Here is a 22,157-nt window from a genome sequence, read left to right as displayed (position 1 = left end):
CTCTGCCAAAGAAGCATTTGGTCCCAATTGCCCCTTTCACCTAAAAGCTAAGAAGACGGTAGTGATTTGATGTCACCTGGGTTTCAGGTTGTAGCCTTGTCTGCTGGGGGAGGTATCTGTGCTGAGACACCGGAAAGCGGGTGGGTGCAGGTTGGGCAGGCTTTCAGTAGGTATGCCTGGGAAGTATGTCCTTCAGCAGAGGTCATTGTCATCACGGGTGAATAAAGAAGATGTCAGCCTTCCCCTTCTAGCACCCCACATTTGTGAGAACTTTGGCATGAATCCTCTGTCCCCTGCTTGCTCCCATCCCATGCACCCGCAATGCAGAGGAACCGGGTCAAAGTTTCTTAACTCATCAAGGCTCAGTTCCTTCTTCCCCTGTTGGTGTAGCGGGCATTACCCAAACCCTTCTTATCCCAGAATTGTTTACAACAAAACTGACTGTTCACAAAATTTGTTTCTCCACCCACTTGAATGGCTTGATATTTCCTTACTTCACTCCTTGGTAGTTCCTCTTCCAGGAGAAAGATGGTGGTGGACAGGGTGGGGAAGGGATAAAGGAAAGGTAAGTAAGACTTAGTTTGGGCTTATTTGAGAGGTTCAGATAAGTCAGCAAAACAGTCCCCTGCACCCCAAGTGGCCCTTGTTCTTATATAGTTTGCACAATCAAGAATACCATACATGACATGGACAAAGCTTTGGGAGTTCTTCAGATTTTCTCCATGCCCACTTTACCAGTGATCAAATGAGGCAGGCACAATGGCTCTCACCTGAATGAGGGAGGGGATTTTTTTTTTTAATGCCAATGCCCAGGCTCCTTACAGACCTGTTAGGTGGGATCTTTGGGGGTAAGGGCAGGCAATGATATTTCTTTTACAAGCTCCACAGATAATTCTAAGAGATGGCCAGGGCTGAGAACCTCTGGGCTAATACAATAGTCAAGAGCAATGGTTCTCAAACTTCAGTGTGCATCAGAATTGTTCAGAAGACTGTGGGCTCAAGATGTTTGCACTTTTTCTATATGGTTTTGACAACCTCTGCACCCATAACATAGGGTGTAATGTAATCACATTTTATGAGCCCCAAATCAGGACATGTGGTCATACAAGTATGGATGACTGTGGGCAGGTTGTTTGACTTCAGTTTCATCATTAAGATTATGGCCTTTCCATCACCGTAACCACAATACCAGATAACAAAGACTTCTTATTCTTCATTAATCACTTAGGAATGCTCTGTTAACCTTAATCCTTGAAATCATTATTTTTAAGGAACTTCCAATTTTTTATTAAAAAGTAAAATATATTAAGTGTGGAAAATATAGATGTGAAAGAGAAGTAAGCAAAATAAAATCATCCATCCATTAAAAAAAAAAAGATGTTTACGCTTTTAACAAATTCCCAGGTGATGCTCAGGCTGCTGGCCCTTGTTCTGAGACCAAGTTTGAGAACTATTGCTCAAGAGATCTAAGAGGAAATCTTAGTCATACTGCCAATTCACCATAAATATGAATAATCATTATGTCTTCTCTTTGCCTTGATGTTCTGCAACAGGGGTAGGCAAACATCTTCAAGTAAGGGCCATTTAATAAATATTTCTAGACTTGTGGGCCATACAGTCTCTGTTGTAACTACTCAACTCTGCTACTATAGCACAAAAGTAGCCATAAATGATATGTAAACAAATGGCGTGGCTGTGTTCCCTTAAAATTGTATGTAGGTGGCAGGCAGGATTTGGTCCATGGGCCAAACTGCTGACCCTTGGTCCACAGTTTTACTGCCAAGATATCTAAGCGAGGATTTTTTTAAAGTAGTCTTTACACCCAGCACAGAGTCCAGTGTGGGGCTTGAACTCAAGACCCTGAGATCAAGACCTCAGCTGAGATTGAGTGGGGCACTTAACCAACTGAGCCACCCAGTTGCCCCTAAGTGAGGATTTTTTTTTAATTATCTGATTTGGTGTTCTTTAGGCCTTCTGAATCTGAAGGTTGATGTCTTTCATTGGTTCTGTGAAATTCATGGTTATTACCTTTAAAATCCTGCTTTTTCCACATCATTCCTGTTACCTATTCATGCAACTCTCACCTGGTAAAGTTAGATCTTCCTCCTTCATCCTCGTCCTCTTAACCACTTTTATATTTTTTACCTGTTTCTCTGTGCTGTATCCACACTGACTTTCCATTTCTGACAGTACTTTTTGGCTCCTTATGAAACCTGCCTGATGTATTTTGATGCCTATTAATCCTCACCTTACATTCAATCCCCTTATTTATTTCTTTAAGTATTTTTACATAAACTGATGTCACATTCTCTGCTGGTATTTCCAGTAGCTGCAATCTTTGCAGGTCTGATTCTATGGTTTATGATTTCTCTTGATTTTCATTAATGGTGGCTTACTTTTTCATGAGTTTGGTGAATTTTGATCCTGAGCTCATATTTCTTAAAATCTTTCCTGTGATGATTCTTTGAGGTGTTACATTTGCTTCTTTCAGGGGCACGGGGGTAGTCCCAACATGTTATCACGTGAAATAAATTGCTGGCTTTAGAGCTAGCCAAGCAGTATGAATTTTGGCTCACTATTAGAAATTCTTGGGAGACATTTTTCTTTCCTCCTGCAACCAAAGGGTCCCTCAGAGGGGCAGGTTCTTTTGCCCTGGTTCAGTTCTTCAGCATATTGTTCTTTAGCGGTCCTGGCTTTATGTGAGGGGTCTCCCAGTCCCCTCCTCACCCTGCCTGTCCCTGGTACCTGCATGATGCATTAAAGCCTGGACTAGGTCACCAAGAAATGGCCATGCCCCCACAGGTAATCACTGCCTCCAGCATCAGTTCTCCTCTCTGGATTCATGCTTTCTCAAGATTTCTGATCTCTTAGGAATGCCTTGTTCTGATGCTGGTTCAGCTGTGCTTTAAATATATATATATATTTTAATTAATATCATCTCCAGCATTTTAAGCAGGCTGTTTAGTGGTGGTGTCACTGTATTACCAGAGACATCAGAGAAAACTTCCTCATCTCTAAATGGAGAAACGAACAGAACCAGGACTCGATACACTTTTTTATTTTTTTATTTATTTTTTATTTTTTTTACAATTTTTTTTTAATGTTTATTTATTTTTGAGACAGAGAGAGACAGAGCATGAATGGGGGAAGGACAGAGAGAGAGAGGGAGACACAGAATCGGAAGCAGGCTCCAGGCTCTGAGCCATCAGCCCAGAGCCCGACACGGGGCTCGAACTCACGGACCGTGAGATCGTGACCTGAGCTGAAGTCGGACACTCAACCGACTGAGCCACCCATGCGCCCCTCGATACACTTTTTTAAATGAATGAATCAGTGATTTTTATATTGTTCTCTGCATTCTTAGAGTTATACTGTCATCAGGCTACTGTGCAAGCTGAGAACAGACTAATGAAATGTTTCTCAGATTAGACCAAGTTAATAATATGAATCTATTTCATAAAAATTTTTTGAAAGGTACCGTATGGAATTTGTGGACTCATCATTTGTGGCTTTGAGTTTCCCTGTGTGATTCAGAAGGCACACATCAGATTGCAACGTGTCCTTTTGCTGAGGCATCAACATGAACCGACTACGCCATGGGGTTTGTACTGGGGACAAATCTTTCGGCTTCATGAATGTGCCTAGATTACCCTCCCACCCACTGACAGCCTCGTCCTAGGGCAGCGTATTGACCTCCTCTCCTTGACTAACGCTACAGAGTAAGTCTTTTGAATTATAAAGCAACAAGAAGTTATTTTTGTGTATGTGCAAAATGGCCACCAAGTAAAAGCTCGACGTTTTGTAAAAGTTGGGAGGCAGTTAGACTGTGGTGTGCAAGGATGTGCAGGAAGCACTTAACTCCCGATGGAAATGTGATTCGGGAAGACGCCAGGAGCCTGTACAAATTTTCCACATTCTTGAGTTGGGGAATTCTGGAAGAAGCAAGAGTGCCATCCCATGAGGATTTCAAGTGCCTACTGCATATTAATAAATAGTTTTGTGGAAAATAAAGTCAAGCAGAAATGCTAAGTTTAAAAAGAGCCCGTACACTTTGGCATTTTCTTACCCACGATCCAGCAACCAAGCTTCCTGGTGTTTACCCGAATGAGTTGAAAACTTCTGTCCACACACAAACCTGCACATGAGTGTTTATAGCAACTTTATTCAGAAGTGCCAAAACTTGGAAATAACTAAGATGTCCTTCAGTCGGGGATTGGAGAAGCTATGGTCCATGGGACAATGGAATATTATTCAGCAATAAAAAGAAATGAGCTATCAAGCCATGAAAAGACAGGGAGGAGACTTAAATTCAGCAAATTATTATGTGAAAGAAGCCCATCTGAAAAGGCTATGGACTGTACAATTCCAACCATATGACAATCTGGAGAAGCATAACTATGGAGACTGGAAAAAAAGCAGGGGATGCCAGGGCTTGGATCAGGGAGAGAGATGAATGGGTAGAGCACAGAAGATTCTTAGGGCAGCGAAACTACTCTGTGTGATATTCTAATGGTGGATACCTGTGATGTACATTTGTCAAAACTCATAGAATGCGTAACACCAAGAGTGAACCCTAACGTAAACTATGGGCCTTGAGTGGTAATGATGTGTCCCTGTTGGTTCATTGATTCTAACAAATGTGCCACTCTGGTGCCAGATTTGATAACGGGAGAGGCTGTGCATATGTAGGGACAAGGGCTACATGAAAATTCTCTGAACTTTCTGCTCAGTTTTGCTGCGAATGTAAAACTTCTCTTAAAAATAAAGCTTATCAATTAAAAAAAAAAAAGAAAAAAACGAGACCACAAGCCTGGGACATCGCTTCTGTGAAGGATGAGGGGGAACAAGAAGAGAACTCAGGCCATATGGCATTTCCTGCCTCCCCAAGAATGGCCAGAGTGCCTTTCTGGGAAAGCTGATGCGTTGGACAGAGATCTGCACCCCTGGGAGCGTCAGAGTGAGCAGGGAGAGGCTGGCCGGGAAGCTGGAAGATCCCACCTCTGGCCTCTCTTGAGTCTTAGTGAAAAGCAGGACCCACACACAGGCACGCACTGGCACGTGCAACAACAAATGCACAGAAGGAGACAGATCGGCAGGCATACACTGACGCACACGTGCCCGGCGTACACTTGCACGATTATGTGCGTGTGCACAGTCGGAACTCACATCTACTAAGGTGCACACAGACAGACGACCGAGGCAGCTTGCCATTCTGGAATGCAAGCAGTAGCCGCTGATAAACATGTTCTCTTGAGAGCCTGGGGAGTGAATTGTTCTAACACATGTCCCCTGGGAATGGAACAGCCTTCCAGAACAATCAGCCCTCCCTCCTCCATCAGTCAGCTGCAAGCGGTCGCGATCTGTCTGTATCTGAAACTCCCGGGGTGGCTTCTGGCAAGTGCCCACGTGTGTTCGTCTCAGGCTGCCTGCAGGCAGCTTTCCCACCCACGCATCCGCCATGCCCAACGCAGGTCGTAATTCAGCGCTGTCAGCCGATGACACTCACTTCCCCCATGTGACCCTGCGGGGCTTTAGGGGCAAGAACGTGCTGCCTGCAGCTGCCCGGGAGGGTCAGTGACAGGCGCGGGGAAGGAACGGAGTCATGCTGGGCCAGAGGAGTGTTGGTTCCCTTCCGGCCCCAACAGCTTCACCCTTCTAACTTGGAGCCTGACTCCGCGTGTTGCATAAGCTGCCTGAAGAGATCAGTGGTAGTTTGGGACACTTCTGCCTCGAGGCTGCACATGGGAGAAAATCTCCTAAGTGGAAACAGCCCCGTTTGCACATTGGCAGATGGAATCCAACTGAATGTGGAAAAAAGCTCAACACGGGGCTCAAACCAAACAAACAAACAAAAAAAATTAACCAAAACAACACGTTTTAAGTTTAACAAGGACTTAAAAACTATTTTGAAAAACTTCTGGTACTGAGAGACAATTTTCAAAACTTAATTTAACGCCTCTTCCCTTGAGTTAAGAAGCAGGAAGCCTTTCAGGACTTCCATTCTTTTAAAAATTCTCTACTTTTGAACACAACAGAATTAGTTGCTTATAAAATTACTCTCCCGAACTGTTTTGCAACTGTGGTAGACGGGATAATGCTCCCTCGAACCTGTGAATGAGTTACCATACGCGGCAAAAAAGGGACTGTGCAGATGGGATTACGTTAAGGTTTTTGAGATCGCCCTGGATTATGCAGTCAGGCCCAGTGAGTTAGACAGGTCCTCCCAAGAGGGAGGTAGGAGGGTCGGAACCTGAAAAGGAGATGTGAAGGCAGAATCAAAGGCTAGAGTGGTGACTGTAATGACAGAGGAAGAAGCATTAAGCCAAGGGACCCGGGTGGCCTCTAGGCACTTGAAAAGGGCACGAGAGTGAGTTCTCTTCTGTGGCCTCCAGAAGCGTGGAGCACGGCCTCGCCAACACCCCTATTTCTGGATTTCTTACTTCCCACGCGGGAAGACGCTAAATTTGTTTTAAGCTCCCAAGTTTGTTTTAATTTGTTTTTGCAGCAGTAAGAAACTAATACAACGTATTGTGAGCGATCAGATCACGCCTGCTAGCCTGAGAGAGGAATGACTTGGCAAATTGATGGCTCCGCGTGAATCTTCATACGGTTTCCCCGACCGCCATCCCCCCTGTTCGGGTGAGCTCATAGTAGAATTGTTTGCGGATTTTTCACGTACTTATGCTAAGTGAAAAATACATGGTGAGAGGCTTAAATCTATCTAATTACTGACGTCTTCATACATCTTTGTTGGGGATTATCCTACAGTATTAGTGTTCTAGGGTTGCTGATACAAAGTGCCACAGACTGGGAGCTTAAACAACAGAAATCTATTTTCTCACAGGTCTAGAGGCTGGAAGCCCAAGAGAAAGGTATCTTCTGAGACCTTTCTGCTTGTCTTGCAGGCGGCCTCCTGCTTGCCGTGTCCTCGCATGGTCTTTCCTCTGTACCTGCACATGTCTGTGTCCAAATTTCCTCTTCTTATAAGGACACCAGTAATATTGGATGAGGACCTGTCCTAAAATTACCAAAAAACAATTTGAACTTAATTACCTTTTAAGTTTATTTATTTTGAGAGAGAGAGAGAGAGAGAGCAGCATGAGCAGGGGAGGAGCAGAGAGAGAGGAGCGCGAGAATCCCAAGCAGGCTCTGCACTGTGAGCGCAAAGCCCGTCACGGGGCTCCATCTCGAGAACTGTGAGATCATGACCTGAGCTGAAATCAAGAGTCTGACACTTAACTCGCTGAGCCACCCAGCAGCCCCTAACTTAATTACCTTTTCACAGGCCCGATTTCTGGTCATTTCCCTAGGTACCGGGGGTTCGGGCTCCAACATATGAATCGTGGGGGAGACACATTCCAACCCGTAACCTCTATACTAGCTACAGGTGGGAGAGAGTCTGTGCCAGCAAAACAGATCAGACTGTGTAGACCACTGAAGTGACATGTCAAGACTATTCACCATAATTCCACGTTCTTTCTGCTTCAGTACACTCAAGTGTACTATGATACGAGTCCATTGGAACTGTCTTGCTTTGTCACCTTCTGGCCCACAAGAATATGTTACAGAGACCATTAAACTAAGATGAGGACAGGCCAGCTCTGGAATGGCAGAAACAATCCTAGGAAAATCTTATGGGATCGGCAGTTGTGGGGTGGAGGGGAGGGAGGGCTGTATAAATGCAATTAAATCCCTACTTCATATCATACACTTTACACATACATCACCAGATGGATTATAGACCTAAATGTGAAAAAACACACTTCAAAAACTAATAAAGAAAATAAAGGACAACGCCTACATGATCTTAGGGTAGAGGAAACCTAAAAAAAAAAAAAAATTTACAAAGTCCCAACAATAAAGAAAAAGATAGATTTAACTATGTCAAATTTTAAAATTCTGTACAGAAAAAGCCTGTAGCCTTCTATTGGCCAAAGATTAAAAACAGACTAGGAGACACATTTAATAGACTAGGAATGAACATACAAAAACACAAAATAAAAAAAGTAGAAAAAATGAACCAGTTGTCTGAAAAGGAGATGTGAATGGCCAACAAATAAGGAAACAAACAAAAAAGATGTTCAAGCCCAGAGAAGGCAAAGAAACAACACAAAAGGAGACCACTTTCCATTCATTGTATTCGTAAAATTTAAGGGGGGGGCTATCTCAACTGTTGGCGAGGTTGTAGGAGAAATAATAAATTGTTGCTGGAAATGTGAATTGGTAAAAGCCCCGAGGAGAAAAGTTTGGTGGCAGCTAGGAAAACGTGTTTACCCTGTGTGCTAGAAATCGTGCTTTGGGATACACACAAGACAGCCTCCTGCATAGTGTCATAAGCATCTTGCACACAACAGTGTCAGTGCGGCATGTTTTTGTAATGGCAGGGACAAAAAGCAAGTGACTGAAACATCTCCCAATACAGGAATACAGAAAATGTGGTATTCTCTATGATGAAATACCAGACAGCAATTAAAAATAATAAATAAAATTGGTCTATATCGTCCCTAGTGGATGTTACAAACAGAAGGTAGAGTGTAACAGCAAGATGTAGATTGATGGGATTTATACTTGTATGCGCTAAAAACCAAACTATACAGTGTGTGTGCACGCGTGTGTGTTTTAACAGAGGCACATCTATCTAACAATAAAAGTTTTTAAAGTGATACAAGAACATTTTTGTCTCTAGAGGGATGTCAAGAAGAATAGGTGGGGAGTTACTTGTTTGGGGATGTTGGTTAATATCGCTCCTGGGCTCGCTCCTCCCCTTTCCTCCCTCCCTCCCTCCCTCCTTCCCTTCCTTCCTTTCTTCCTTCTTTTTCTCTTCCAAAAAATTGGTAAGAAGCAAATAAGACAAAAGAGCTAACATCTGTTCATTCTGAATTGTGGAAATATGGAAGTCTAAGTTACTCCTTTATTTTACTGTAACTTTTAAATCTCAGAAAGCGGAAGCCAAACCAAACAAAAAAGCCCTGGTATTTATATAAATACAATCATAAGCTATAAAACTCTACTAAAAGAGGTAAAGGAAGACTTGAACAAAAGAAGACAAGTATTCTCGTGAGTATGCTGTGTTCTACAGAGTGGGCTAACTTCCACTCTCCAACCGACTCCTCAAAGTTGGGAGGTCCCAGGGGTCTTTGAATTGGAAAGACCCGTAGTGATCATTTGGTGCCAAAGCCCCTTTTCACTTCCCTCATGAATGGTGTCCAGTCTCTTGAAATAATGTGTTAAGGGTGTCTTCTTCCAGTGCCAGTGACTAGCCCCTACTGTTCTGAAGCAAGTGGTTCCATTCATTTGTCAGCAGCTCAAACCATTAAGGAAAATGCTTTCTAACTTTGAGAAGAAATCTGTTCCTGTAGACTCCACCCCTTGGTTCCATTTCTTCCTTCTGGAGCAACAGAGCTGAAATCCAGTGCTCCTTTGACAGGAGTGTCCTTCAAAATGTGAAGACAGCTATCCTGCACTTACAAGTTTTTATACGTAAAAATATAAAGAGCTTTTGATGCAAACGCAAACGTGAGCATCACCCGGAGACGTCACCATAAAACTCCAACAGGCTGTGAAACTGAGCTTTGAAAATTCTCTTTCATAATATGGAAGAAACTAACGTGACAACACGGAGAGCTTGGCCTATCTCAGGTAGTGAATTTTTCTCTGGGCTTGGAGGCAGAGGACTCCCCACCTCCACCCCAACCCCGGGAGGGAGAAGTACATAATTGATGAGCAATCCTTATCAGACTTGAAAGGACAAAGATACAAAGGGGAACCGGATGCCTGGCTACAAACTGATACCTCAACAGACATAAGAGGAAGCTACATAATCTCCTTGTTAAGGACATTGTATATTTTATAAGAGAATAGCAATGCCTTGCCAATTTCAGTGCCAACGTGGGCTGACAAAGGGATCCAAATACTGACTTAGGAAAGTTTATCTTAAAGGTAAAGGCCTCTGGAGACACAGACCCTACTGTATTGGTGTTTATTGGTTGGCTTCTTTTTCACCAGCTTGAAAAGCGACCAATGGACAAGAAAGGCTGTTGGCATTCCAGTTTGAAAGGTTATTCGTTGATGCTGTTTAAGTTACCTGAGATGTTATGTATCACTGTGGGTAAGAGGAAAGGGGAAGGGAGGAAAGGAAGGTCAAGTTCCCACTGTTAGTAATGGAACAGGGATTCCAACTCAACCTCCTGGAACTCAAATGTTCTTCATTTTGTTGTGGTCTAAACCTCACCCCTCTCAGATTGTGAAAGCATCCATATCACTAATAAAAATATTTAATGGCTTGTATCAACCAGTCAAAACGGACTATGGGTGCTATGCCTTATGGGTACATCCTGGCTGGATATCCGCAGGCCTACAGCTCTAACCACTCAGGAGCAGAGAAGCCCTTTCCAAGGTGCTACAGCAGATAAAGCAGTATTGCTTTAAGAAAGGTAATTGGGTTGTGCTCGTCTTGTAAAAATAGTTTTATTTCACATTAGATCTCTCTGAAATTATATTTTAGATATTATACCACTTCTTTTTACAACTTCTCTTTAGAAATCACTTCAATTTGTCTTCGAATGCAGAAGAAAATAAAGGAGGAAGGGTAAGGGAAGGGATGGCTTAATTTTTCTAAATTGCAAAGTGACTGACAAAACTTGATCCTTCTCAAAGGTCTGTGCGTGGCCCGAATGGAGAGGGGGGTGTCTAAGCCTCCTTTAACGCTCTCTCCATAGCTCTGCCCCCTGCCCCCATAGTTCCCTCTTTGGAGAATGTTGTCTTCTTAAAACCCCACTCCCCAGCCCCACCTGTTGCCATCTTATGTCAGAGCCATTTCCTGCTCACAGTCTTGCTTTCCCCCTTACCAGACTCTGTCTGCCCCTCCTTTCAGTTGTAAGTCTGTTTTCTAATCCTGACATCGAACAAGCAGGTAAATAAATCTTCAGATAGTATTTCCCAGGCAGCGTCCCTAACTTTGGGGGTGTTGTGACTACCTACGATGGAAAACGATTATTTCACAACCTTTCCCTTACCACCCCTCCCCCCGCCCCAAATTGTGGTATGTTTATTTGTTTTTGACTACAGTGAATTAAAATCAGTTTTGTGTGGAAGATTTCACAACACTCGTTGACATTTTTGGAGATACAATGGAGAAAGATTGAAGACCAATGAAAACCTAACGGCCATGCAGCATCTCATGAGTTTGTGGGGCTTTTCCCCTTAGTTGTGCAAATTCAGTCCAGTGGGATATAGAAATGAGTGCTGCAGGAAAGCATTTTTCTGTTTGCCAAAAAGCAGTGGTGTTGAATGGCTTGAGAGACCACAAAATCACATTTCTCTACTCAGCACTGGGAAAAATTGTAATATGAAAGCATATTACCAATTCACATCACCTGGGTCCACTATAGCCAGAGGAAAAGAGATTCCAACCCAGTCGCTAATATGCAATGGATTATCTTGCTGTGAGTGTTTTTCTGGGTCTTTCTGTTGTCTTTTGATTCAACCACATAATTGCCTAAATTAAGCAGTGGAGAGTGCCTGGCTCCTTAGTTCTGGGTTGCTGCCCCTTGACTCGCATCGTTTAGATTAAGGAAGAGATGAAGGCAAGCAGGAAGGTTCTGGGTTGTGATTGCTGTGGACATGAACTTTAGCTTCAGTCCCCACTCTGCCCCCAGCATTTCAGGTGCAGGAGGTCTGGCTGGTTTCTCAAGAATTTCCCTGGTCTGATGCCCACTTGAGAAGCTTGCTCTCCAAAACTCAACCTCAATAATTATAAAAACTTATTGGAAATGTTTTCAATATTTTCAAGCTGAAAATATGCCTATATATTTTAAACAACCCCAAAGGGATCGAGAATGGGAGAATGTCAGGGCTGGGTGAGAGGCAGCCTCACGCCGAAGGCCCAGGTGGGAATGTGCCAATGTTAAGTTACTGGATGAGATTTCTGAACAAGAATCAAATATTTTAGTCCTCCAGCATTTGTGGAAATTATTTTAGCAGGGAACAGCGGTGGCACCAAGACAATGATTTGTTTTCTCAAAGTCCAATTTGAGAAACCGTATGGCTCCATGTTTGACTTCTAATTAAAATTTTAATCCCTAAGATATTCTACCTGAGCTCTCAGGAGCCAAGGGATAGAGCTCCGAATTTTTTGAATGGCAGGGGGTCTTGAAGACCCAGAGAATTGCCTAGTGATAGATCAGTGATCTCCAGCCTCAAATGACTTCCACATATATAAATTGCAAGCCAGAAGGAGACACTAAGGAGAAGAACAGAAGGGTTTGTTTGGAGTGTACCACAAATAATTATAAGTTATGGGAACAGAGAAGAAAATAAGGCATGTTGATTAGAAACACCAGGATGAATTGGCATTGATTTTGCCGTACAATAGAAAATTTGTTTCAAATTTTCTTCCAACAGATGCATAGCATGGTGAGTGGGGAATTAAATTTTATTCCAGGTTCAAATTTAAGTTTGGAAATGAAATTTGGGAAGGTATGCCTTATTTCACAGAGACAAAGCAACTTTCTGAATACTCTTACATAAGGTAGCCAATAGAGAGCTGATGTGCTTTTCTAGATCTATAGGCTCAGAAAAATTGTTCTCTTGCTTTTGAGTAGATGTTTAGCCTTTTTTGTTCACCGACCGACGCATTCTAATATTCTTCTCTGTGAATCTTTGCGTGTTCTGTTATAGCCTGGTTCTGACAGCAGTCTCCTAAAGAAAAAAACAACCCAGGAGTTTCAATAAAGCCCTTGCTGGTTATATGGCTATAGAATGTTAAATCATACATTCTGCTCAGTTAAGTTGCAGCTGTTAATTTTTCTTCAGGTCCTTAATAACTGGAATAAATACAGTAGTCACATACTTTATTTCTCTTTTTAAACCAAGAGTTGGTTAGCATCATCAATTCTGTACCGGTTCCTTAAAGTGGGAGTTGACAGTTTGTGGCACTTTTTCCCCCAGAGGTACAGGCGCACGTTGTCTCTTGACCAGGGAGCCCTGTCACTCAGCTGGCTATGGGTGCTGGCCCGTGGCAGAACTGGCAGGTGGGCATGGCCTCGGGGCTCAATCATAGGTGTTCCCCCAGCTTCTTAAGAGGAGACTGTGCCCTGAGCATGTCCTCACCCCGGGCTCCACTGGCCCTCTCCTGGAGCCACTATTTAGAAGCCACTCATACCTCACTCCATTGGCCTTCCTCTGCCCTAATCTTCAGCCCAGAATCATGTTCAGTGTCCCTGCGTCCCTGCCCCCAAGCCTCAAAAGGTCCCTGTTCGTGGGTGCCTGCTCGCAGGGTTGTGCTCGGAAATTCCTACGTGGCTGATGAGCAACACCAGAGAGCCCCCAGAACACTGCCCACAGTGGCTCCTCCTACCCCTGGGACTCCCCTGGGCCACATTCTCAGCACATGCCTGGGCCCCACCGAGAAGACAGGGGGACCCGCTTAGAAGGTAAGCACCAAAGAGGATCATAGTCGGGCTTCCCGATGGCCATAATCCACACTCAACAAAGGGCTGGGACACCTTGGGAGAACCCCCCTCCTCTTTTCCTCCTTCCTTCCCTTCAGAGAAGAAGACCTCTTCTCCTGATCAAGGATGACCTCAGCCTGCCTTGCCGTTCTCTGCTCTAGAAGCCTGGTCCTCCCTGGTGTCCTGCCCAGGGTCGTCGTCATCATCTTCCCCCTGCCCTCAGCACCATCTGTTTTCAAAGCAGCATCCTCTGTTACCTTCCCCCCCACTCCACGGCAAAGCTGAAAACTTGTGGTTATGGGCTAGATAGAAGCGCCACCACTTAAAGAAGGGGCAAGGGCTCTCGCGAGGAGATAAGGGGAAACATGGAAGAAGTGACATCGGCCAGCGGCTCTGAAGTGTCCTTAACGTGTTTGGAATTTGCCGCCAAGATGAAAAAAGAAACGATTTCAGATAAAACGCAAGACTTTTGCGGGCTGCTCCCGAAAACTAGAAGGCCTGGAAATGCCAGACCGATAGATCCACACGTCGACAGGCACCAGCTGTTCCTTTCCAGAAGGCCTTGCGCCAGGCAGACGCAACAGACGTCCCCCCCTGCGCTCTTCCGTAACGTGGCCCTGCCACTCTGCCACCAAGAGACAGCGTCTAACTGCTCTCCCCCTGAATCTCACTGGCCTTGGTGATTTGCTCGAAACCAGTCGAATATAGTGGATCCGCTGAAGAGACGGCACAAGATTTCTGAAGCTGGGGAAGCTGGCGATCCGCGCCAGAGGGGAGCCGCTTCCATGCTCGGCATGTAGACATAATGCTTTGCAATCTCGTCTCCAAAAATATCACCGGCTGCCCAATCCTGATGGACAGACACCCACCCTGGCCCCTGTTTGTAGAGCTGGAGGTTCTTACGCTCAACTTAGCAGTGGTGGAGAGAAGACAGCGCCCGCTGAACTCTTTTCACTCTGTCCTCCGATCTGAGGGAGCCACCCCCAGCCCCTCTCACCTTTCGCTCCGAAAACATCCCAACCATGTGACCATGTGACCAAAACCCACCTGAAGTTCCTCAACATCCGGGAAAGCCACATTCCAGAAGACCGAGAGCCGGGCAGAGACAAAGACCCTTTGTCGATGAAGCACTTACTGACATATTTCTGAGAGATTAATTGGCATCAGAATACAAAGAGGAGCTGGGAGAAAAATGCCCTCTATAAAAGACGTATTTGAAAACGTGATTGCAAACATAGTTCACATTCATTGCAGAAAACTCAGGAAACACAGAGAAGCACAAAGAAGCAAATGAAAACCACCTCTACCCTCACACCATCCTTCTCCTTTATTTTTTATTCTTATAAATGGAACAAATAATGTTGCAAAGATCAGGTCTCATTGTAACCCCCTGTCCTGCGTAATATTATACACATTTCCTCGTGGCAATAAATGTGCACCTACAGTATAATTTTATGGATAATTTTACACATGATATTCTATTGTGTGAATGTATCATAATTTAGATAATCATCTCCTATTGTTTGGCATTTGTTTCCAATTTTCTCCTAGTTATGAACATCCATCGTTGCCTACGTATCTTTTCACATGCCTGGGATTATTTCCCGGCTAAACGTCTAGAAATGGGATCGCTGTGTCACAGCTACAACAATTTTCTCAAGGCTTTTGTTACTTATTGTCACATTGCCCTCTAGAATCATATCCTCACCAACAGGGTATAGGCGTGCTCGTTTCACCAAACCCACACTAACCGGACAACACGTCCTCATGGTTTGGTCAATCGACAGCTGTAGCACTTTGCATTGAACAATAATATGCCAGTAGCCAAGGACAAAACACTGACAACGGTGGAGAGAACAGAAGAAATCTCTGAGGATGCAGGGTGGCTCTTTTACAGAGGAGGAAAGTGAGACCCAGAGAAGTAGGTGATTTGCCCAAAGTTATATGGGGAATCAGCGCGTGGGTCATCGACACCGGACTGGAGCGTCGTCACTGGCCTGCAGCACCATGACCAATTCTGGTCACACTGTCAGATCGACGAGCTGACAGTTGTCCCAAGCTTACCTGATTCCCTTCGTCCCCTTCCATTTTGAAGCGTTATATTCAGTCAGCTGCTCTATGACCTTCAAACTGGACCAAGTCCGCCTCATGTTTGCTTTTCAATATGTATGCTGAGTCCGGTCAAACTTCCTGACAAGGAGGCTGGTATTGGGATCAAAAAAGGGCTAAATGGTCTGTCCCCCGAAGAACGGGGCAGGCGACGGTGTCTCCAGTTCAAGGTACATGACTAGGTGCACCCAGAGGCGGCTGGTAAGGCCGAGGGAAGCGTTGTGCGGGTGGCCTCTGTGCCCTGAGAGCCCACTGCCTCGCTTCTCACAGCCAACTTGGGGGGACCGTGGCTCATGCCTGGCTCTTCAGGCATCAGCTCCTTGGATGCTCCCCTGCTGCGACCCAGTTCATGGATCTCTTCCTTCCCCTGACTTCTGTGACATCACCTATCTCTTTGGGGTTTTGTCCTACTTTTCTGTGTCTATTTCAGTGTCTCTGCTTTTCCTTCTAGTCTTAAACGTGTGGCACAAATCTCAGATCACAAACTCGGAGACGTTCATTATTTTAATTTTCAAAATAACCACCTTTACATTCTATTTCAGGCTCTTAGTTTGCCACGTAGTGGAAACCGAAATGTCTGTGAACTCAGGGGCATCTCAGATCCTTCTGCTGCCCTGTTCTCCCCTTTCCCCCCGGGATTCTTATGCCGGGAGGTGGTGGGGGTGAGGGTCTGGCATCCGGTTACCACTCATCATCCTCCACACACAGTGGCACACCCCGAGGCTTCTGTCATTCCTGTCAGGTCCCTGTCCTCGGCAATGTATGTCACCACAGTGTCCTCCTCGGGCCCCCAAGCTCTGGCTCTCTCTCTCTCTCTCTCTCTATTACTTCTTACTCTGGGGCACACGGGGATCATCCAGCTGATGTGGATTCAGGGAAACTGACAGGGGACTGGGCCATTTGCCCCATTGACAAGCCGCCCAGCTTTTGCTTCTCCAGCCCTCAGGCTTGGCATGGAGGCACCTCCTCCCTCCAGGCTTGCCCCCTTTCAGGAATGCTCACGGGGAGTGATTCTTCCTAAAGTAGAGTAGCCCCTCCCTCACTGACTCCCCATGCCTCTTATCCCATTCCACAGCCCACCTCCACCTTGGCTGGGTCAGGTTTTTAAAATCCTACCTTTGGAATGTTCCAACTGATAGACTAGAAGAAGGACCTAGTGAGCAGGAAGGAATGTCTGATACTAAAAACACCACCTCCGACACATCGTGTTGTCATCGCGCTACCTGTGGATCTACTCTCAACCCCTGACGGGGACTTGACACCCTGTCATCCCTTCCTAGATGGCCCTCAGCGGGCTCTGGTCGGCTCGTATCACTTCCGCAGAGCTCCATTCTCAGCAGTTACCCTGGGGCAATGGGGCCACCGTGCTGCAGTGTGGCCAGAACAGAATCCGCTTCTACCTCCGTTACTACCTTGTTCACCCGCCTCGAGTAAGAAGACATCTCCCACCTCCACCCTCCGCCCTTGATTCCCTAAGGTCTGCCTCACCACCCTGCCACCTCTTTCCCGGAACTTTCCCAACGACTCAGTCACACCATGGTGGCTTCCTTCTCAAGTCTAATAAGAACATTTATTGTCACTCACATCTCACGGAACACACGGCGTATGGTTTTGTGCGAGGCTGACTAGATCATGACCTTGTAAGGGGGCAGAGACTCTGCGTCTTTCTCTGTATTCCCAGGACCTAGCGCATGCTGGACACACAGTAGATATTCATAGGACATCTTCTTAATAGATGAATTCTGTTAACAAGGTTTGAGCCTCCTCAGAAGAAGTTGTACCTTATACCTTTAGAGAACCCCAGAGCCTAAAAAGTCCGTGGTGCTGAATGAGTCTCTGCACGATAGTGAGGGTGAAATAGAGAAAAGGCACAAAGGTCATCCCAGAATTGAGGAAGTATTTTTACGGAAGTCCCGTAAGTACCAATAAAACGTTCTCATCACTAAATACTCAAGCTGGCCGCATCTGAATCCTCTATATTAACTCCTTCCTTGACAGAAAATGTTATTTTGTTTATTGGGGTACCAGTAGCGTAATAACAACCATTGCACACATGTCTAAAAACAAACAACCGAATAGCAAACATGTAGTGACTACCTACTATGTGTCTAGCACTGGGCTTGGAGAAATGGAAAATGGAAAAGAAATGAAGATTGTTTCTGGAGAAGTTCTGGTCTCCCTGAGGTTACAGTCTAGTTGGGGAGTCAAGGCATACATACCCCCAAATAATAGTAGGGCAAGAACGAGGCCTCACATCAGAGACCAAAAAGAGGGTCTAGCAGTAAAGAATTAGGATGAGAAATCCCCGTAGGAATCAATTGATGCATCACAGCCATGAAGGGACTTGGTTTGGACCTTACGTGACAACGTCTGTAGTAACATGAGAGTGGCCCTGTGAACGTCCAATGGATTTGACCATAAAAAGCCACACTCAATACTACGTGTGCTTAATCTAATGCATGATTTATTAATCCCATAAGCCTATTAAATATTGTTCCTGTAAAAATCCAAACACCATTTACCCAACCAATAACATAAAACTTAGGAATTTCCAAATTAAAAAAGTCCCTGACATTTAAACATTGATTACGAACTTCTTTAATCAAATTTGCCTTATCATCCAATTAAAATCACAATTCTACCATATCGGGTTCTTTATACACTTCAAAAAACGTATATGTTGTTATCATGGTGATAATGACACTTTGTTACAATTACTCTTAAAACAGTGATAAAAGTGCTAGTATCATGGAGCTGTTTCTTTATTATTTTCCTACTCGTTTTCATTTTTACCCATTCCCGAGATTTCATTGACTATACAAGATAGCAATTTCTATAGCTTCCTAAGGCGATGATAACTTATCGGAACCAAAGTCAAAATATCCTCTCAGACCTGTGAAGCCAGCAGGTTCTAGGTTCTATACCAGCTGACTCTTGTTGGGATCTAGAGTATGGTTACAAGACCCAAGGAAACTCCATTCTGAATTTGCAAGCTGGGTTCCTTTGTACAATTGAGTTTTGACTTCTCTGTTTGCAGGATCTCTCTCTTCGCCATGTTGCTTCCACCCTCCACCCTCTTCCACCCCTGTTTTCTGCCCTGAGGGCCTGACCTGTATGGGCTCATGGATGGGATGGAGGAGATTTCCCCTTCTGGTTGAGTTCAGCTAGGAGGGTGCTCAACTAAGATCAGAGGCTAGCAGTGGGATGGCACCTAGTCTGAATTCCCTGGCCCCTTGCTCTAAGGTGGTCTTGGCAGGCTACGTCCCTCGCAGCTCTTCCCAAGGTGGCCTGCTCCATGTTCTGTGTTCTGGGGACCACTGCCTCCCTTGTGTGGTCAGACGGACGGAAAAGCCAAAACAGTGTCAACGCTGCACTCTTGCACCAGCCCTCAGGGTCCCGTTCGGCCAGCCCACCTCTTCGTAATGATCTCCTCCTTGAATGATCATATCTTGCCAAGCCACTTATTTCCTGTTGGGGTCCTGGCTGTGGCCTTGGTGGGGGTGGTGCTTGGATACTCTATCCAATACCCCCCTCAGGGGGGTAACTGCCTAGCTAGCCACAGGCAGGGACAGGAAGCGCGTCTCAGAGGAAATACACTGACTCTGCAAGGTGGCAGCCAGGTTGGTTAATACAGTGCAGACGGCTGATTCGGGAACCGGCCCACCATGGACACCCCCAGCAGTGGGGAAACGGGATCTCCCAGCAGGGAAAGACATCCGAGATGACAAGCTTGTTCAGGGACCAAGATGATCCTCAAGGCGGGAGCTACACCTTCCAGGATTATTGTGGACAACTAGCAATAAAAACATTCGTCAAACCTCTGCCAAAGGAAGTCCTTAAACACAAATTCTTAAACACCAGGCTGTTGCTACAGCTGGATTCTCAGCAGAGCCTAGTCCTTCCTTTATTAAATTGGCATCATTACCCTTGTTGCCTGACTTCGAATGCTCGCTCAGATGAGCCGGAGATTTGCGAGGTCGTATCTGCATGATCACACGGGAGAACTGGGGCAATTATGTGGATAATTCAAGCAAGAGCCTGGCTTTGCTTAAGTTCCATAATCACCTGAAAAGCCTGTTTTTCAGAGTATCTCCAACGGCACATTCAGACAAAAACAATTTTGTTTTCTGGATGACTGCCTCAGTCTTTTGGCCCTGTGACTTTAGCCCCAGTGGAAAAGTGATATTCATCATGCTCTGGTCCTGAGCCTGTGGAATCAATAAACAAGGCGTCGCGATCGGGACCAGTAACTGGTCCAACTGTGCACAGCAGAAAAAAAAAGGGGGGGGGGGACCTCCAGAGCTGTCCACTCTCCCTTAGCACAGCCCCTCTGCCCTGCTCCCCGCTCTGTGGACAGAATTCAGGCAAGGCCTAGCAAGCCAGCCTGGGGCCGGGCCCTGCCCCTCCCTCATTGCTTTTCTGGAGTAATGGTCATCACTGCAGAGATTAAGTCTTCCTTGGGCCTCATTTAAATAGCACAGGAACCTCCTCCGCGCACATCAAACTAATGAAAAGCTTGAGTCAGTGTTGGCGCGAGGCGATCGGCTACTTTGTGCACACCAGCTTGGTGGCTATTATTTGAGCTGTTAGCATGGTCAGGACAGGTGGGTGATTTGATTTGGAGGATACAAGGAAGTACCCATGCACCAGGGTGCCTGGAAATCTACAGTTAGAGATGTATTTCTTTAGCTCTTCCGGTGTTTTCTACGGTTAAGAGCTTCCTCCTAGGGGTGCTTGGCTGGCTCAGCTGGTTAAGCATCTGACTTCAGCTCAGGTCATGATCTCACGGTTCTTGAGTCCAAGCCCCGAATCAGGCTCACCACTCTCAGCGAAAAGACTGCCTCAGGTCCTCTGCCCCCCCTTCTCCCTGCCCCTCCCCCACACATGCACACATGTGCTCGCCGTCTCTCTGTCTCAAAAATAAACATGAAAACAACTTTTTAGGGCCACCTGGCTGGCTCAGTCCAACTTGGGCTCAGGCATGATCTCACGATTTGTGTGGTTTGAGCCCCGCCTCGGGCTCTGTGCTGACAGCTCCGAGCCTGGAGCCTGCTTCGGATTCTGTGACTCCCTCTCTCTCTCTGCTCCTCCCCTGCTTACATTTTCTCTCTCTCTCTCTCTCTCTCTCTCTCGCTCAAAAATAAAAATTAACAGTAAAAAAAATTTTTTTTAATTTTTAACAAGAGCTTCCTTCTAAAACATTATCTCTAAGAGCAGGGAGGTTTCCTTAGGACCGCAAATAACGGTGCAAATAACGACAGCAAATGATTATTCAGTGTTCAGACTATACTGTTTCAGCTTCACGGTCTCCCTGCGAGGGAGGTGCTGTTGTCATCCCGCATTTTACAGATGTGGAGTCCAAGGCACAGAGAGGTCCAGTAATTTGTCCCAAACCACACAGCGAGTAAGTGGAGGAGCCAGGATTCAAACTGGACAGCCCACTAGAAGTCTATGGCATAACTGCTCCTCTTTTCTGCATCTTGGGGACAAAATTGGGTTCCCCTTCCGTGGTGGCAACTCAGCAGGCAAAGTGGATGCAGCTGAGCTGGTCTGGAGAGGGTGGAGAAAGTACCGACGGAACAGAATCCAGGACGGAGAGTAAGGGGCCAGGGGCCTCAGCCGCCAATGTCAGGGTCCTCCCCAGACGGCTTGGGCTCCCTGGAGGAAGACAGCCCTTCCGGTCCAGGGTTGCCTGGGGTTGAGGAGTCTTGCTTTGCCCAAGGGCCACGCAGTTGAGTGGACACACAATAGCAAGAGGGAGACAGATACAGATGTGAGGCAGGACATGCTCAGCGGAGTCAAACTCCTTGTGACTGAGTTCTGGCTCCACTGCTTTTTAAAAGAGTGATCCCTGGGCGTGCAGCTTTCCTAAGTCCAAGTGGAAGGAAGAGACGTCAGATACGGAGAGAAGTCGTTGCCAAAGACGGACAGCCATGGCTGGCATAAATGGAGACAACTCTCTTTTCACGAGCACAGCTTTCTCTCCAATCCTGAGGCTGAAGTTATCCATCAGTAGTGAGGAGAGCGTACCGTGAAAGCTGAAAAACATTAATTAGACAGGATACAGTACATTTACCTCTGCTGTTACAGCTTACCAGTTGTTTGTCCCGCCCATCTCATTGAGACAAAGAGATCGAAACTAGCTCCGTGGTGAGCTAACTTTTCAAGGCCAAAGCATTTATAGCAAGATTGGTCCAAAAGCCACGCAGAGAATCTGTGGCTCTCGGACGCTGAGGGCTAAGAGGGTCTTTTCAGTTAGAGAAATTAAGGGAGGGAAGTGGTATGTGGCCGGCATCCGAGCCAATGTTGGTTGGGAGAACTTCGGGGGAGATTCTCATTTATCAGGTTGGAAGTTTCATTTCAGAGGTGGTCAAAGTCCAGTATTTTCAAAGACAAGCAAGCTAAATGTAGATCAATGGCCAGGACTGTTGGTGAAGGATGCAACCCGTCATTACATGTGGTCACAGTGTCCCCAGAAACCCTCCTACCTAACAGAAGTCTCAGTGTATAAGCCTTGCCTCTCCAGCGTATCACATAGCACAGGTATGAGAGAAGACAGACACTCCCAATAGTTAAAAAATAGTATTTCTTTGGGGA

At 45.7% G+C, this 22,157-nt stretch overlaps 1 protein-coding gene across 3 annotated transcripts in view; it reads left to right on the top strand.

Moving 5' to 3' along the window:
- Positions 1-22,157, top strand: part of KCNE2 (potassium voltage-gated channel subfamily E regulatory subunit 2) — a 76,064-nt gene that overhangs the window by 19,646 nt on the left and 34,261 nt on the right. Inside the window, exons 2-3 of one of the 3 annotated variants that reach the window (XR_006207402.1) lie at positions 6,506-6,639; positions 13,550-13,722. The gene's annotated coding sequence lies outside the window, so the exon portion shown is untranslated. The other 2 variants (XR_006207401.1, XM_042956181.1) reach the window with 2 other exon arrangements.

The sequence above is a fragment of the Panthera leo genome, chromosome C2 (genome assembly GCF_018350215.1).
Source record: "Panthera leo isolate Ple1 chromosome C2, P.leo_Ple1_pat1.1, whole genome shotgun sequence".
Taxonomy (NCBI): Eukaryota; Metazoa; Chordata; class Mammalia; order Carnivora; family Felidae; genus Panthera; species Panthera leo.
Note: the sequence above shows the minus strand (reverse complement) of the source record. Positions and strands in the feature narration are given on the sequence as shown.